The 17,218-nt window shown below is 31.7% G+C and overlaps 1 protein-coding gene across 1 annotated transcript in view; it reads left to right on the forward strand.

The window, feature by feature from the left end:
- The first annotated feature begins 15,397 nt into the window (after positions 1-15,397).
- LOC129910200 (uncharacterized) overlaps positions 15,398-17,218 on the forward strand; it is a 55,434-nt gene continuing 53,613 nt past the window's right edge. Inside the window, exon 1 of the mRNA XM_055987474.1 lies at positions 15,398-17,027. The gene's annotated coding sequence lies outside the window, so the exon portion shown is untranslated. The remainder of the gene's footprint in view (positions 17,028-17,218) is intronic.

The raw sequence follows: 17,218 nt of genomic DNA on the forward strand, positions 1-17,218 counted from the left end.
GCACTTTTCTAGCACAACCTTTTTTTTGTTTTTAGCTGGGTTTTTACCGACTTCCAAAAAGGAGGAGGTATTCAATTCGTCTGTATTTTTTTACCGACTTCCAAAAAGGAGGAGGTATTCAATTCGTCTGTATTTTTTTTTTTTTTTTTTTTTTTTTTTTATGTTTGTTACCGCATAACTTTGGACTGAGTGAACCAATTTTGATAATTCTTTTTGTATTGGAAAGCTGGTGGCTGCAGTGTGGTCCCATTTCAATTTCGTTCACTTTTAGCCATAGGAACTATTTTAAAAACCATAAAAGTCCATGGAAGTCGGTTTTGTTTTTTTGCTAAAAATGATTATTTCAACCCTCTTTTAAAATAAAATGGAACTGGAAACACACTCGCGAAGATCGTCACTTATTGACGCCTTACTAAGCGCTGATTTCCTCATTTTTCGTTTTAATTTTTTTTTGGACACAACTCGAGAAATAAGCAGTGCGCGCTCTTACCCACTGCGCAATCTTACCCCAAATGACTCTATTGCTAAAAAGTCTGAAGAAAATTAATGAAAAATTTTTAAGTTTTTTTTGTTGCAATTTTTACTTTAAGATGGTGTAGAAAATTTTAGATTCTATTGAAGAGAAATATTCTTAAAAATAGAAATACAAATAAAACACATTTTTAGTTTCATTTTTTAGTAAATGCTAGTAATAAGGTGTTTTTTATAATTTTTAATATTATTTATTTTCGCTATGTTTTTTCGCTATGTTAGGTCCTTAAAATAAAAAAAAAACTTTGGTATACCTATTTCCAATAATCATTTTTATAAACAAAAAAAAAAAAACAAAACAAAACCGACTTCTATGGATCGAAATTGTGTTTTATGTTTTTTCTCATAGTTTCCAGCTTTCCAATACAAAAAGAATTATTAAAATGGGTTTACTCAGTCCGAAGTTATGAAGTAACAAACATTTTGAAAAAATATCCCAAAAATTATTAATTTTTTCTTTCATTTTGGATATTGTTTTTTACTTGCGATATAGGTACTATATATCAAGTTATGCATTCGTACAAAAAAAAAAGTTGAGATAACATTTTTCCATGACATTACGATTATAGACAATGCCAAAAAAGTGGGTCCCGGAAGTCCGTCTGTCTGTCTGTCTGTCTGTCAGTCTGTCTGTCTGTCAGTCTGTCTGTCAGTCAGTCTGTCTGTCAGTCTGTCTGTCAGTCTGTCAGTCTGTCAGTCTGTCAGTCTGTCAGTCTGTCAGTCTGTCAGTCTGTCAGTCTGTCAGTCTGTCAGTCTGTCAGTCTGTCAGTCTGTCAGTCTGTCAGTCTGTCAGTCTGTCAGTCTGTCAGTCTGTCAGTCTGTCAGTCTGTCAGTCTGTCAGTCTGTCAGTCTGTCAGTCTGTCAGTCTGTCAGTCTGTCAGTCTGTCAGTCTGTCAGTCTGTCTGTCAGTCTGTCTGTCAGTCTGTCTGTCAGTCTGTCTGTCAGTCTGTCTGTCTGTCTGTATAAGGAGCTACAGCCTAAACGGATGGACCGATTAATGCCAAACTTGGTATGTAGCGTAGATTTTGAAAAAAATAATTTTTGGATTTTTAAAAAAATTTTGAAAATTTTTTTTGAAAAATCAAATTTTCGAAAACGGGACATTGAATTTTTTTGAAATTTTGTTTTTAGATGTTGATTAGTGATTTCTAAAGAATGGCATACCAATTTTATTTTAAAACTTTTTTTCCAAAAAATTATTTATAAAAAATTAGTTTTTTAAAAAACGGCTCTAACGATTTTTAAAATTTTTTTTCTAAAAATGCATCTTAATATATCAATCAAAACTGCATACTTGTTTTGGAGGGCAACTTAATTTCAGATTTTATTTTATTTTTTTTTTAAACGAATTTTATTTTTTTTTTTCCAAATTTCTATATAAAAAGTCTTAAAAATTTAAGCAACTTTAACTCTAAGAGCAAGTTCGTGCGACCCAGTCGTGCATTTTATTTACAATCTTAAAATAATAGTTTCAATCAAATATAATTTTCAAAACTCATACATTTTTTCATATCTGTATTCATATAAAGCATAAAGGTGTACTAACCAAAACAATAAAATATTTCATTTAATAGCAAGTTGTTTACTTCATTCAGAAAGTCCACTTTTTGTCAGCAGAGAAATCCAGTTTCATTCAAGAAAAAAACTGGTTGTATTATTCCTTATTTTACAACTCAAAACAGGTATATTAGGAGACAGTCAAATTCAATTTTTTTGCTAAAACTGGCACAAAAGAGACAAGAGACTTCTTTATTGCTAGCCGCTGAATCATAAATAAATAAAAAAAATATAAATAACCGAAAGAACCTTGCAATAAAAGTCCTCAAATTTTAACCCTTTCGGTCCAAAATAAACATAAAGAAATCTTTTTACATTCGACGACAATAATCTTTTGAATGACGAAAATGGCGTATCCCGCTCGAACAAGGATATCCTCTACCATTCCATTATTATTATTAGTTTTTATGACATTCTCTCGCACCATTCAAATATGGTCGCTATATTATACCTACCTGCCTTTGGAAGACTTTTGAAAATTTTTATTCAGACAGGACATGCAAGACTCCGACAAAGACACAATCCTGATTGGTTTACAGCTTCATTTTTATTGGATGGCATTTAGGTGATGTGATCTTATTTTTTTCTTCTAAATTTTTGTCCTTTTTTGTTTGATTTTATTATGTGTATTTTTTTTTTCTTTTTTTCATTTTGTGAATTAGAGAGACGACACGAAAGGGTTAAATAAAAGGATATTATAAAAGATGACGCGCTGTGTCATAAATGTGCGGTAGTAGTAAAAATATAAAAATCTGAAATGATGCTTTCTGTGAAGCCAAAAATGAAAGGGTTAAGGATTTATACATTAACACCCCAATGATAAATTGTGATATCTTTCTTTAAGAAGACCTACCTAACCTCGATTTTGGTCCTCGATTTCGGTACCAAGACAACATATCTACATCGAAAGGATTCTTTTGTTGTTCGTTGTTCATCTTGATGGTTGTTTTTCTTTGAGTAATTATATCCTAATGAGTCCTGGGACAATAAAATTTGAGACAAAAGAAACGTTGCGCGTTTCAAATTACAGGCGTGTCGCGAGTTCGGTTTTTTTTTCTGTGGAATCAGAGAACGGGTTAAAAATATTTACGGAGATTCCTATATGACGGTGTCTATAGATTTAACCCTTTAATTTTATTTTAACCCTTCTACGAGAAAAATTTAAATTTCAGGATTGTGTACCTACCTGTGCAAGTGTGGATATAGTTTCTTAAATGATTTTGTAAATTTTGTCAATGACATGAGATATGAAACCATTTTAATAGTAGAAGAAAGGACACTGTAATGACCTAGGATACCAGTGCTTTGTTTTATGATTTTATTTAAAAGAACCGTTACAATTGAACTAAGTACGTAGAATTTGTTAGCAATTCAATTTACCCTTTTTTATGATGTTTAATTCAAAAATAGATACTTTTTTATAGTTTCCTTTCTTGCTTCAGTCCATTTAATCAAAAAAATAATGTGGCTGAAGAATTTGAAAACTGATCGACACGACGCGACGGAATCAATATTTTTGTTTTCTGAATTTCGTGTGAATATTTTGATGTTAATAAAATGTAATAGTAGAAAAAAGGTGCAAACGGTGAGACACTTTTTTTTTAAACTATCTTAACCAAACTTTGAAGTCATTCTAAGACACATTTTATCTTAATGTTCCAGGAAAAGTTATAATAAGAGAATCATATTAAACAAAAATGTAGAAAAAGTAGTAAAAGTAGTAAAAATGTTTGCAAGGAGTGCGAACTCTGAGACAGGCTAAGGCGAACAGTGAGACGGACGAATAAAATAGAAACAAGTTAAGGAAAACGTCAAATAAGTAAGTAACTGGTATATTATTAATGAAATTTTGTTACTTTAACCCATTTCTTCAAAAAAGTTACAATAAACTGAAAAATAAACCAAATAAAAAAGCTTCACAAAATCATATTAAAATTATTTTCAATTCATAGATTTTCTTTAATCTATGTCTCACTGTTTCTTTAAGTGAAGTCTACTGTACTTAAGGTCCCGTTTTTTGGCTTACACTTTGTGGCGAAATAAAATTAAAATTAATCTGATTAATCGTAGCTAATAAAATGCTTATTTGCTACGCAAACTTAAAATTTGTAGCTCGCTATTGAATTTTCCGCCAAAATTAGACTGTTGTTAGCGGACGGAAAATTATTATTTTTTTGATGTCAAAAATTTTAGCTAATAGGGGAGAGTGGGGCTAAATGTAACAGGGGTAAGAATTAACAGCTAAAAAAAGCGATGTTCCTTTCAATATTAAGAAACGCGTAAAGGAGAAAAATGCTCAATTTTTGCATATCTACCGGCACATTTTCTTCAGATGAAGATTAGACGACAGGGTGAGAAGTTACACTAGTGGTGCCCAAAAAATGCATGTTTGTAACTTTTTTTTTAAATTTTATTTTTGGTCTACCTCTTTACCCGAAAAAGATAGAGTGCTAAGTATTTTTTTGTTATATGCAACTGTGTTTTGGCTCAAATTGCGTGTGTATGTTATGTCTATATCAGTTTCGCTTTTTTTTTTAAATTGATTTTATGTGCCAAATTTCATGCTGGGGCTAGTTGTAACATTTTTCCGGGGCAAGTTGTACCATGTAAAAACCTACCTATACTGAAAAATTGTTTACCTAATATAATAAACAACCCTGAATATGAATGCTTGTAATTGAATTTGTATTTATTTTGAAATTGGAAACACATTTTTGAACCACCACTTGAATTCATAAAGCTTATAAAACAATTTATGAATTCGAATAACTTTTATTTAAGACTACTGTCAAATTTTCTCTGGAAATCTTGGATTTGCTCCACTTTTTACAAATTTGCACCAAAATTTCATGACTGAGGTTTGTTTTTATTGTTATTAATTAAAAATAAATAAATATAAACAAATAAAGGTATTTTTCTCTTATTTTTAGTTCTTGGTACAACCTACCCCGGTATGTGTTACACTTTGCCCCGTATGTGGGGTAAGTTGAAACAACACGATTTTTTTTTTGGAAGCTTTATTTTTCAACATTACCGTTATGTTTTGCTAAATTTTTATGATGGATCTTGGAGCTAAAACATGGGTCTTTAATTTAAAAAAGGTCTGGTTGACCCACTTTCAAATTTGTAGGAGAACCATCGATTTTAGAAAAAAGTGTTACATTTGGCCCCACTCTCCCCTAAATGGTAATTTCTTGCGCAAAAATTTATTTTGTTGCTCCACCCAGTCATTTTTTATTTCAACTTAAATTCTCAGAAGTGCACTTCCGGTTTGATCAGACCAGTGGAGAAATTTTTAAAGAATATATTTTTAATTTTTTTTCTTTTGCCAGTAATTGTAGGTTTTCAAAACAAAATTTCAAACTCAAATTTTGTAGCGGTAACAATTATTAAAATATTCAAGGTTTTGTTTACACATTTTGTTTAGCAAAACTAAAATTTCGAAAAAAAAACAAAAAATCAAAATGTAAAGTTTTTGAAAACTGTCGTTTTATCTTAGCAGAATATTGATTAACAAGAAAACTGATCAAGCTTCATAATCGAGGTTTTCGCGTTTTTTCATTTTGTCCTTTTATTATTTGGCAACCATTTTTATTGCTGTTTTTTTTTATTTATTGTAAGCTTGAACTTCAGGTGCTCTGGATGCCTACGTCCCTGACACAATTTCTACCCTTTTGCATTTGGAACAGCTTTTGGATTTTTAATGTGCCAGTAGCATTAAAAAGCGAAATTGTGAACATTTTAGAAGAGCCCGAGAACAACCTGGAAAAAGGTTTGGAATTTTGGAACGCATATTTTCAGTTTCGGTCAATAGGGAGAATGGAAAGGACGTTTTCAAAACAATCTTTATACTACCTTTTTTGCTCTTATGTTTTAACTTGTATAAATTTAAATGGAACGTATTTAAAATTTTTGTTTTTTTTTTTTGTTTTTGGAATATCCTAGAAACAAATAAGGTTTTATAACGTTTTAATAAACCTAAGAATCGACCTGTTCTTTTTTTGGACGAATTCAAACTAATTTTTAGGAAAATAAAAAAATCCGAACAGTTTTTTAATAGTCTCGAAAGAGATATCTTTAAAAATACAAATTTGACGGTCTCCATTCTCTTTTGAATTGTGTTTGAACACTTTTTAAAAAAAGCTTAAAAAATTAAAAAAAAAAGACCTAATTTTTGTTTTCGACCCTTTGAAAACAATGAAGTTAGAGGTTCAAAAGTATGGCTTTAACATTTTTCAAAAAAAAAAAAAAAATTGGAACATTCTGGTACCTACCTACAATGTTTGAGCAACTTTCAAAAATAACTATTTCAAAAAGAGAAGAAAAAACGCAAAACGTGCAGCACCACTAATTCGACGGCTTAAGATCAGTTTTTTTTTAAATAATTTTCCATTTTCAGCTGCACTCTTTCCAGCGAGACTTAGGCTCCGATTCTTTCTCTCTTTTTCCTTAATAAGGAAACATAATTAAGTCAATTTCAAATGAAGAAGATCATTGTAAATTTTCAGTGCGAATAGCCGTTCATTACGTAAACTGATATTTATACTCAGAGAAAACTACAATACTGCATCTTAACTTAGCTTAAATCACCTTTTTTCAAATTCTCTACATTTAAGACTCGTAATTGATTGAACTTTTCCTACTTACCTATGCATGTCTTATTTTCAAATTCAAAGTTAATTTAATATTTTTTTTTAGGAGTACCTAGAAATATTTTATTTAAAAGAAAAACAATGTTTTACTATCCTCATGAGTTCAAAACTATTTAATAATGTTCTTTTTTTCTTGCATCCCGAACAATTATAAATATATTAACGCATTGAAGTATCTATTATAAAATTATCCTACAAAATAAATTGGTTATGTTATTTTGCTTACAAGAGTTTTCAAAAAAAAAAAAAAAAAATGTTACGTATACACCACAGTGACCCACCAATTGATCGAATTGCTACTTAAATAACCTGTCTAGGAAAATTTTAAAAGATTTATTTTGTTCCAATATACAAATTCAGTTATAAAAACCACTTTAAGGTCCATTAAAACCAAACACACTTTCACCCATGATATTTTGAAAAACTATATTGATTTCTTTTATTTTCAAGAACTATAAGTGTATACATAGTATTTCCCTCTATAAAAAAAATTGGTTGACTTTGGAAATTAAGGACGATAATTTTACGTGATAAATTCATAAGAAAATTTAAAAATTATTTGAAAGCAAACGAAAACAAAAAAAAAACTAGAAATGTAATTTTTGTGGCCATCATAGCTCACTTTAAGTATGTACACCTCTGAATACCTGCTCCTATCAGTCTATCTCTTATTCGCACACGCATTCAACTCATTCTATCTCTATCGCACTGTGTCACACATAGCCCCGAAGCCTCAAGCAGTAAGTTACTTTTTTTTCAATCCTATAACGACTCTATAGTCGTTCTCTTCTTGATCTCATATTTTGTCACCAAGCCGCTCCCACGAAATTATACCACTTGCAAAATAGGTAAACAAAAAAATGCCTTAAGCAAATATATCTATGCTGAATATGGTCTCTATCTAGGTATACAACTATACAAACTCCAATTCGTATAATTGTCGCTATAGTGTCGTTAAATACTCGGTACCTAAAGCCTAAGAGTAGGTAAGGTAGGTGTTCCAATACCTCGACCTCTATACAAATATAACCAAGTTAACTCTCCATTTCACACACAACAAACTCGTTCTCTCATACAAAATACCTCTCTACCTGATGATGATGACCATCTCCCTCTTGGATATGTGATGGAGATTTGGATTTTCGATTCGTCCCACCAAATCGTTAGCACACACAACGACACTCTTTTCGAGGGGGTCTGATGGGCTCCCATTCGTCGCCATCATCATTGCCACCGTCGCCGTAGCGCGATTTTGTGTCACATTGCAATCGCGCGCACTCAAAAACATCCAAATGCTAGAAGGGGAGCTCTGCGTTCCATTCAGTTAGTAAATGAGAGGAAAAGAGAGAAAGTACCAACAGTATGGTGACTCTTTTGCATGTGGTTGTTATTCGTGGTATAAGTATTCGGCCCCCCTTTTATAGGTGTTTTTTTTTTTTTTTTTATTTTACTGCTGGTACACTGCCACCCGGCGATGTCCAAAGTGTCGCGGTGCATTTAATTCAACTTGAAAGTCTTTGGGCTCCAATTCACAACCACCATTACCTATACCAAATCCAGATACCATAGTTAACAGTGAGTAAGTGAGTAAGGTACCTCAATACCATGAGAATGAGTAACGACGAGAATGTAGGTAGGTATCCGGTTTTGGGTATCTCATCTCGAGCTCCAAGCTTCAACTCCATAGAGTTTGGAATCAGAGTTGGATGTTGGAGTATCTCCAAAGAGCGCTTGTCACACTCGCAATTCCGAGATACGTAAGAGAATAAAGTGGATTCAAGTCAATACCTACTTATTTCTTTAGCTGATTTTGCAATGATATCGAAGGTAAGAAAAATGAGAATGCGGAGTGAGTTTCAGAAGCAAATAGAGTTTACCTGAAGCTGGATGCTGGAGACTGGACAGTGGAGCTCATATGTTTAGTAAAATCTGTGGAAATTTAAAATTTAAATTTAAATTTAAAATTTAGATAATTTTTTCCTGAAAAAATAAATAAACCTATACCCACTTTAAGCCTAGTATCTACATTCTACATACTTGGAGAAGCAAGTCGTGAAGTGAATCCATTCCTTTTTTTTGTTTGGTCACCCGTGAACGTTCCTGTGAACTTTCGTGGTGAAAAAAAATTGGAGGGTTTTGCTTCACGACGCACATAGGAGTATTTGCAGTAAAAACCTGGCCATAAGTCGATTTTCTGAAAATCAAAATTGACACCAAAAAGTTTGGCAAAGTGGGTACAAAATAAACATGTGTCAATATGCTGCACAATTTTTTGTTTTTCGATCGTGTCTTGTTAAAAAATGAGTTCAAAGTTAACTGTTACATCTACCTCATTTTTATTTGAATGCGAAGTATTTTGGTAAGTGTTATTCTATATGCGATATCGAAGTGTTGTGATAGAAATCTTAAAAAAATTTAGATGGAGAATTCTTCTTCAGTTATTTATTAACGATATTAATAAAGTTTTGAAAATGTTAGATGGTTTTTTCTATTTTAATGCGGGCTTAGAACTAGTATCTAAAAACTTGATATTTTTGATAAGTTATTATTTGAACTTTAATGATTTTGTTTTAGTATACCCCGTTATTCTGCGATGAATTGAAACTTATGAGTTAGTTTATATATTCTTTAACACAATGCAACAAAAATTGGGTGCTCTTAGTTGCTCTTTAGAGAATCGAGGGTCAATTAGTTTTTCACTTTGTGATAGAAAATACTCCTTACTTTATGCAACGTTTTTTTATTTTTAAATTAAATTTACTGATGTTATTAGTGTATTTTATTTTGGGTGATCTTAATTAAGGTTGGGGAAGAGAGAAAAAAAACTGAGAATTGGGTATTAGGGATGAGGAAGAAAATTTGAGAAAAATAATGTCGACAGGTGGAGTATACAGGCCATTAATCAATTTTTTAGTTTTTGGTAAAAAAATAAAAATAACAAAAACTAGGTTTATATTGTATTTTCTTTAGGAATACTGATTTTAAACAGAAATAGTAACAAAAACCACGAAAAATAATTAAGGCCAGGTTTTTGATGACAATACTGGAATCTCTTTCACTCGTGAATCTACTCTCCTTATATATCTACCTATTTTTCGAAAAAAATTAATTTGAAAATTGAAAACAAACATAAATTGTAGGAATTCACTTCACAACTTGCTTCACAAGTATGTACTAGGCCTTAAATGTTACTTCAATACCTATATAAGGAAGAAAAAGTTCAATGACTGAAAGGTTTTCGCAAAAAGATAAAGCTCAGTATGCTTATGAAGCTAAATTTTTACTTATAGGTACTTAATTTTTTTTACAAAATTTAGAAAACTGTTTCCAACTGTAAATTTTATATGATCAGTAAAAATGGAAGCTGGAATATTAAGCTTGATCTGCTTAAAAATTTAAATTCTGATTTTTCATACCAAAATATCTTTTCTATGAATTTCTGGAGCTCATAGTTCTGAAGCTATATTATGTAATACCTATTGTTTGCTCTGACCTGACTTATTTTCAAATAGCAGAGATTTTGCAATCTCTGATAACAAAAGTATACAAAATAAAAATGAATAAATAAAATTGATTAACTCTTTCTTCCATTTTACGAAGCATTGGCTACACAATCTGAGCTTCCAAAGTTCACGAAATATCGGAAAATGTTCCAAATTTAATTAGTACTGATCCATTGCATTTAAAGGATTTTCGGTGATATTTTAACTGTTATCCTGGTAACATAAAAATATATCTACATAGAAAAGGGTCATAACATTCGTAATGGTTATGGTTGTCAGATAATCTTGATTGTGTAATATAGATAATATTTGTGCACACAAAGATTTTTACAAAACAACGCCTTGCGTTCACCACGAAGTTGTCTGAAATTTTCAGAAATGTTCCGACGCAACATTTGTCAATTTTAAAGGTTTTGGTACTGTTTTGAAAAATCATATCAGACAAAACGTTGCATTCTGTTTCTGTAGCCAAAACAAAATTGGTAGATACCCGTATAAACCCATAAGCCTCCACTGCTAAAATTTGTTTCTATACTCGATCTGCATTTCTATATCTGCATTTATCTCATTAAACCAAAATACCGTTTTCCACTGCGCAATAATTCAGATGATTTTTCATTAAAATCAAGATTTGGTGATGCTCATAATATGTGTCATTTTAAAAATTTCTTTCAGACTTTAATAAAACGTGACCCCCCCCCCCCCCCCCCCAAATTATAAGAGTTGTTGAAATTATATGAATAATAACAGAAAAAACTTGAGTGAAACTCTTGTCTATTTCTGGCTGGAAATGCGAATTTTATTGTTTGTTGCATCCCTTTTCCTCACAAATAAATAAACGACTATTTGTTGGGTAAACACGAATTTTTTTTTTTTCGTTTTAAAACAAGGTGAATTTTTTAAGTGTTTTTTTTTTTACTTCAAAGTGATTTTGTTGAAAAATTTTGATATGGCCATCGACAATCAGATATTAATGGTATTCTAAAAAAAATTTAATTGTATATGCAACTCTATTTTGTCATACGGAGGGGTTGAAGTAGGTAAACAGTTAAAAAAGTTTTCGCTGTTTTTTTTTTTACATTAGTGTTTTTAAAATAGCGCAACACGCCACAACATTACATAACCTATAAGAGTTTGCCCAAGCATGTACCCCCGAAAATAAAGACCTCTTGAAAAAAAAACTCCTCAAAAGCGACCCTTACTTATAGATTTTTATAAATATTATAATTTCTCCAGAGATACCTTTAAAAATATGGAAAGATATACCTAGTGTTCCAAATTTCAAAAGAATCAAAGAATCGGTGCAGTAGTTTTGAAGTTATGAGGTGAACCGGCTTGGAAAACATTAGTTGTGGGGAGAACGATTTAAAGTTTTGAACTCTGGACTCTAAAACGTTTGTAAGCGAAATATTAAAATACTCATAACTTGGTCAATTTGGCGCCAATAGACCTACAATTTGAACACAATATTTTTGAGATATAAAAAAAAATTTAATGCAAATTAAAAAAAAAAAACGGATTTTCCCGGGAAAAAAGTTTCAGTTTTGTTTTGTATTCTTAGGAACTTTAATATTTATTAGAATGTAGTCTTTAGAATTTGATTAAAAACTACAAGGTCATTAAATAATGGTATATATGTATGTATACATAACATTGCAAAATTGTATACAAAATCAATTAAAAAGCGAAAACATTTTTTTTTTTTTCTAAATTTCATCTTTAAAACTTAATTTCCCAAAAACTGTTTAATGAAACAACTTGATGCCCGATTCACAATATTGCGAGACGAGAGCGAGACGAGATTTTCATTGACGATTTCAAAAATTTCCAAATAATGAAAATATATGAAACAATACACAATATTCCGATTCTCGTGAGTTGAAATTCCGAAAATTTTGAAAAAGGACGCACGAGACGACGATTTTTCGAAAATGAAATTTTAATATTAAAATATTTTAGGCAGCTTATATGGATAAAAGTTTTCATAATTTCTAAATTCGAGTTAGCCTAGGTGATAAGGTGAGTGCCTCGTCATCAGAATCCAAGTTTTTTTTAAAATTATTTCTTGGAAAAAAATAAAACAATGAAATAAATTAGTTTTAAGGCCGAAAGGCATTAGTATTAAGAAAAATGAAGTAGGTATAACTTAGAGTGCCCGTATAGGGCCAGTAAGTAGTTGTATGAATTTTTGTCTAGCCTTAAGATAGTTTTAAAATGATGAAAAATAAAAATGAATTTAAAATTGAAAAAAAAAAAATAAATTAAAATTGGTGAGTGCCTCGTAATCTCAACGTCCGGAGTTCGATTCTCAAAAAATATTCTTTATTTCTTTTTTTACTTTATAGAATAAAAATCGCAGTAGGTACTGTGGATTTCCTTACGATTTAAAAATGATTTTTTTTTTTTATCGAAAACGTTCAGAAAAAACGCAACGCTCTCGTCTCGTCGTCTAAGATATTGTAAATCAGGCATGAGTCAAAAAATAAAATAACGAATAAATTACTAACTTTAAGAAAAGTTATGGCACAGGATTGTACGTTCATTTTATGATTTTTAATACATATTTTCTTTTTTTTCTCCCGGGTAATCGAGAGGTAAGAATTAGCACTTAAGTGGCTTTTACTGTACCAAGAAAATGAAAATTTTTCCTTCCGAATAACTTTTTTGTCATTTGGTACCTATTTGATAAGGAAAATGCTCCCAAATATTTTTGGCCAGGTTTTAGACCTGCCTGTCAGTCAGTCGTATGATACTTCACTTTATATCTAACTGTTATTGCTGATTTTTTTGGCAATCCGTCCCAAATAAAACCCCAAATTAATCATTTTTTTCCCAATGCTTATGCTGCCCTACTAAATTTCTTTTTGTTTTCAATATTCGTAATAAAACAATGCAAAAGTGTAGGTGAGACCATAAGAAAAGTCCCGATTCAACTACAAAATTCAATTTTTTCCTAAACATGCATTGAATTATCTTAATTCACTTAATATTCCCTTCCACTACCTACTAAATTATACAAACGCCTAATTATAAAAATCACAACATTTCCATTCTTCAAAAATCATTATCCACCCCTTCGTGTTTATTAGATGAGCCACTATTTTGCTCTACTATCTAATTGAGTACAAACATAATAAGGGTATTCACGTAACGAGATAATTTTCTACTTTGCAGAAAAATAGAAAATTCCGCAAAAGGTTTAAATGAACACCCCAGAAGAAAATAATTGCGTAAACAAGGGAAACAAACAGCTGTTTGTTAAACGTCAAATTGAACTTGTTTAATTAAAAAAATGAGTCAAGCTAATTTTGCAAATACTATACAACAATTAAAAAAATGTATTTTGCTCAAATAAAACAATATTCTCTTTTCAATATTAACATATTTTATTTGTGGTTATCTGAATAATAAGACATAAATCGCGTTCAAAATGATATTCCAGATACGGGGATCCCAGATAGCGTATCCGATATGTGATTGAACACACCCAAAGTTTATCTGATTTTTTTTCTACGGTTTCTGCTTCAAATTTGTGAGATAAAATTCTATGATTTGCGGAATATTTTTCCCATACAAATTTTGACAGCTCATTTCTACCGATAGAAAATTCTACAGTTTCTACGGTTTCTACGGGTTTTCCGCGTTTACGTGAATACCCCTAATTTAATACGTATGTATTATTTATCTCTTAAAAAATACTACGCAAAAGTACTTTCGTAGTAAAACCTAACCATTGCATAAATCAGCCTCATTCAAACTACCTTACCGATACTTGGTATTCTTCTCTCTTTCATCACTACCAAAACTCATCTCTTTCAATATCCAATAAAAATTATCAAAGAGATCAACCAACAACAATTCCTCTCCCTAAATCCAACATGGTTGAATCTTGCTATTTACTTGTAGAGAACCATCTCTCCCAACTGAGAGTGTGTGTGTTTCAAAAAAACTCACCCATCTTAACGACTTTAACTGCACCCATATAGTAGTGGACACATTTTACAGTGTCACACAATTTTTCAAATCGGATAAGCACATTACCTCTCCCGTTTTTCCTTCGTCCTTCTACAATTTTATGTCTGTGTTGGTAAGAAAAATGTATATATATCATTCTACTATGGTCCCCCACACACATACTATACCAATTGCCTCAAGGCACAAACGAATCACAATCACTCATACGGCACCACGGGGTGGTATAGTTGCTATTGCTACTATATTGTCGTACTCGTTTCTTTCTACATGTTTAACTTATTCTTTTTCTCTCTTTCTTTTAAGACTTATTTTTTTGTTTCCTTCTTGTCGTTGTTTTGTTTAATCTTTAATGAGGAGAAGAGTGTGTGTCATTTCTTGAGTACTCTGGAAGAAAAAAAAAAAAAAGAGAGACACATTTTTTTTTTTTTGTTAGCTTTTTGACGCAGAGGGGGCGACACCTGACTTTAAGTTCTTGAAATTCTCTCTTTTTTTTTATATTTTTTCTTCTGTTTTTTATTGTTGTGTTGTTTTTTTGGTTAGGTGTGTGTTTTCTTTGACCGATAAACTGGTCGTGTGCTACGCTTTTTATTATTATTTTTTTGTGCGGTTTCAATGACCATCGCCATCGCCGCAAACTTTTGCCATCTAAATGGAGCCCCCAGTATCAATGGGTCCGTTCGATGGGACGCTCTTTATAGATGTGACCCGCGGTTTTTTTTCTCTCTCAAAACAAAAAAAAACGTAATTTTGTTTAATTCTCGAGAAAAAGTGTTTTTTTCTATTTTTTTTAAATTCTGTTTGCGGATTAATGATTCCAAAACTTGACATTCGTTAGAAAGAGTAAAAGAGCGAGGGCGAGGCTTGTGTATATTTCTTGCACATAGTCGAAGAGTCGGAAGAGTCGAGTCGGGTAGACGGGGTACGCATCCCTAAGTGACATTTTGACAGCACCCTTACAACAGCACAGCACTACACTGTGGTGACAGAAGGACTTCTTGGATATTTGTTGTTGTTGCTGCAATTGAGTATTTTTTGTATGTGTATTAGTGAGTTTGGTATTTGTATATAGAAGCGTAATTTTTTTTTCTCTTCGTTTGTCACCTCCCTCTCTTTTTGTGGGATTATTAAAACTCTCCGTTTTATATTCGTGTGAGTGCGTGGTGTGTGTTTGGTCTGTCTATATGCATTTCACAGGGCCAGAATAGAGTACAGAACAACGGGAACACGACACAAGCGAACGGCTAAAACACAGCTCTGGCTATGTAGTGGCGGTATAGTGTATACAGTTGTGTCGTTCGTTTTCATATCACATAGCTCTGGCTGCCTGCCTGCTTTCGGTTTGTCATTGGCGTCGTCGTTGGTTGTTTGGCGTTTGTGTCTCCGTTTTCTCATCGTCATCATCGTCGTCGTCGTCGTTATGTCGTCGATGTCGGTGTCGCCATCTCGTGTCGTCCTCTCTTTGACATTATATACCTCCTCAGCTTTGTGTATATAGAATTTCAGTTTTTTTTTTTTTATATTCTTTTTTGGGTTCTATTTTTTTTTTCTCTCGTTTGAATTTTTGTCATCGTCGACGAGTGTCATTGGTCGAAGTGGAGTGAAATACACAAAAAAAAAAGGAATAAAAATAAATAGAAGAGAATTTTTATAAAAAAAAAGAAAATAATCAAAAGAGAGTAGAGAAAAAAAAAATAAAGTGCAATCGAGTAAAGTACATGGAACGGTGGCGACTGTTGGCGACTTTTGTTGGAGGATTGTGTCGCGTATAATTTGGCATCTATCTCGGACTCGTTTAGCGACAACTCCAGAAGCACCTACGTTTAACGCTACGACGACATTTTTACTGGACGACATTTTAGTCTGGATTATCTGATAGATACTGTTAATAGAGTTTGTTGTTGCGGAAACGGAAATTTGCATTTTTTCAAAAAAAAAAAAAAAAAAATCTGCCCGCCTAGTGCCTAACCTACAAAATTTTGTCACTGAAAATTCAAATTCTTATTGGATTTTTTTTTTTGTGAGGACCTCCTTTATTCAAATTTTTACCCTTAACTTCCAATTTAAACGCCATTTTGTCTTTTTGAAAAATAAAGAAAAAAAAATAATAATTAGCCTCTCCACCAAAACTTAGCGTTACCGTAACGAACGTAACGCGAGTGTGTGTTTGTTTTTTTTCTTTTCGTTGGACGGTGGTGGACGGATATTAAGGGTTAATTATTTGGGTTTTTTTTGTTGTTGTTGTTGTTTGCGTGGGAGTTTAAAAATAAGTTGGTTTGGCATGAAATGTGTATATAATTACGGGGTACTTTACTTTAAACGTAACGACGATTATAAATGCAGTTTAATTGTAACGCGGAAGAGGCGGATCGAATTCCGTGTGTAATTGATGTTTAAAAAGTAAATAATAATCTAGAGTTTCTTAATTAGAATACCTACCAAAAGTACCTATTGTTAACAACTACCATAAAAAAGGATATCAAATAAGTGAGGCCTAACTAAGTGCATTAGGGTATTCAACAACGACCTTACTGGAGTTTTTAGTAAAAAATTTTATTGAGACGTGGGAGTTTGTTTGATTTGGTCAATACTACAAGAAGCAAGTGTGGAGAATATTTTTTTTTTAAATTCTTGTCTGTGATTTTTTTAAAATTTATAAAATAAAAATAAATAAAAATTGATAAAGTGTGAAAAAAAAGATAAAAAGGAAAAACTTTTAATAAACGGATTTAACAACAAAACACTATTATACTGGCTGATTGACAATCTTCAAACGGATGGTTTCTTTGGAACTACCTATTTTGTGTAATTGGTAAGCTATACATGTACAAGATTAAGAACTTTTATTCATTAAGCTTTAAGAGCGATTAAGACCCCTTTTTACTTCTGAAATTAAGCTTCAAACTCCGACGGCATAGGTACCTAGGGTAAAGGCACTAGTACCGTAACATGGGGTTACTTTGCTCCGTTTTTTGCACTATTTTTAGAAAACCTCTTAAAAAT

Source organism: Episyrphus balteatus, chromosome 2 (assembly GCF_945859705.1).
Source record: "Episyrphus balteatus chromosome 2, idEpiBalt1.1, whole genome shotgun sequence".
In the NCBI taxonomy this organism is placed as follows: Eukaryota; Metazoa; Arthropoda; class Insecta; order Diptera; family Syrphidae; genus Episyrphus; species Episyrphus balteatus.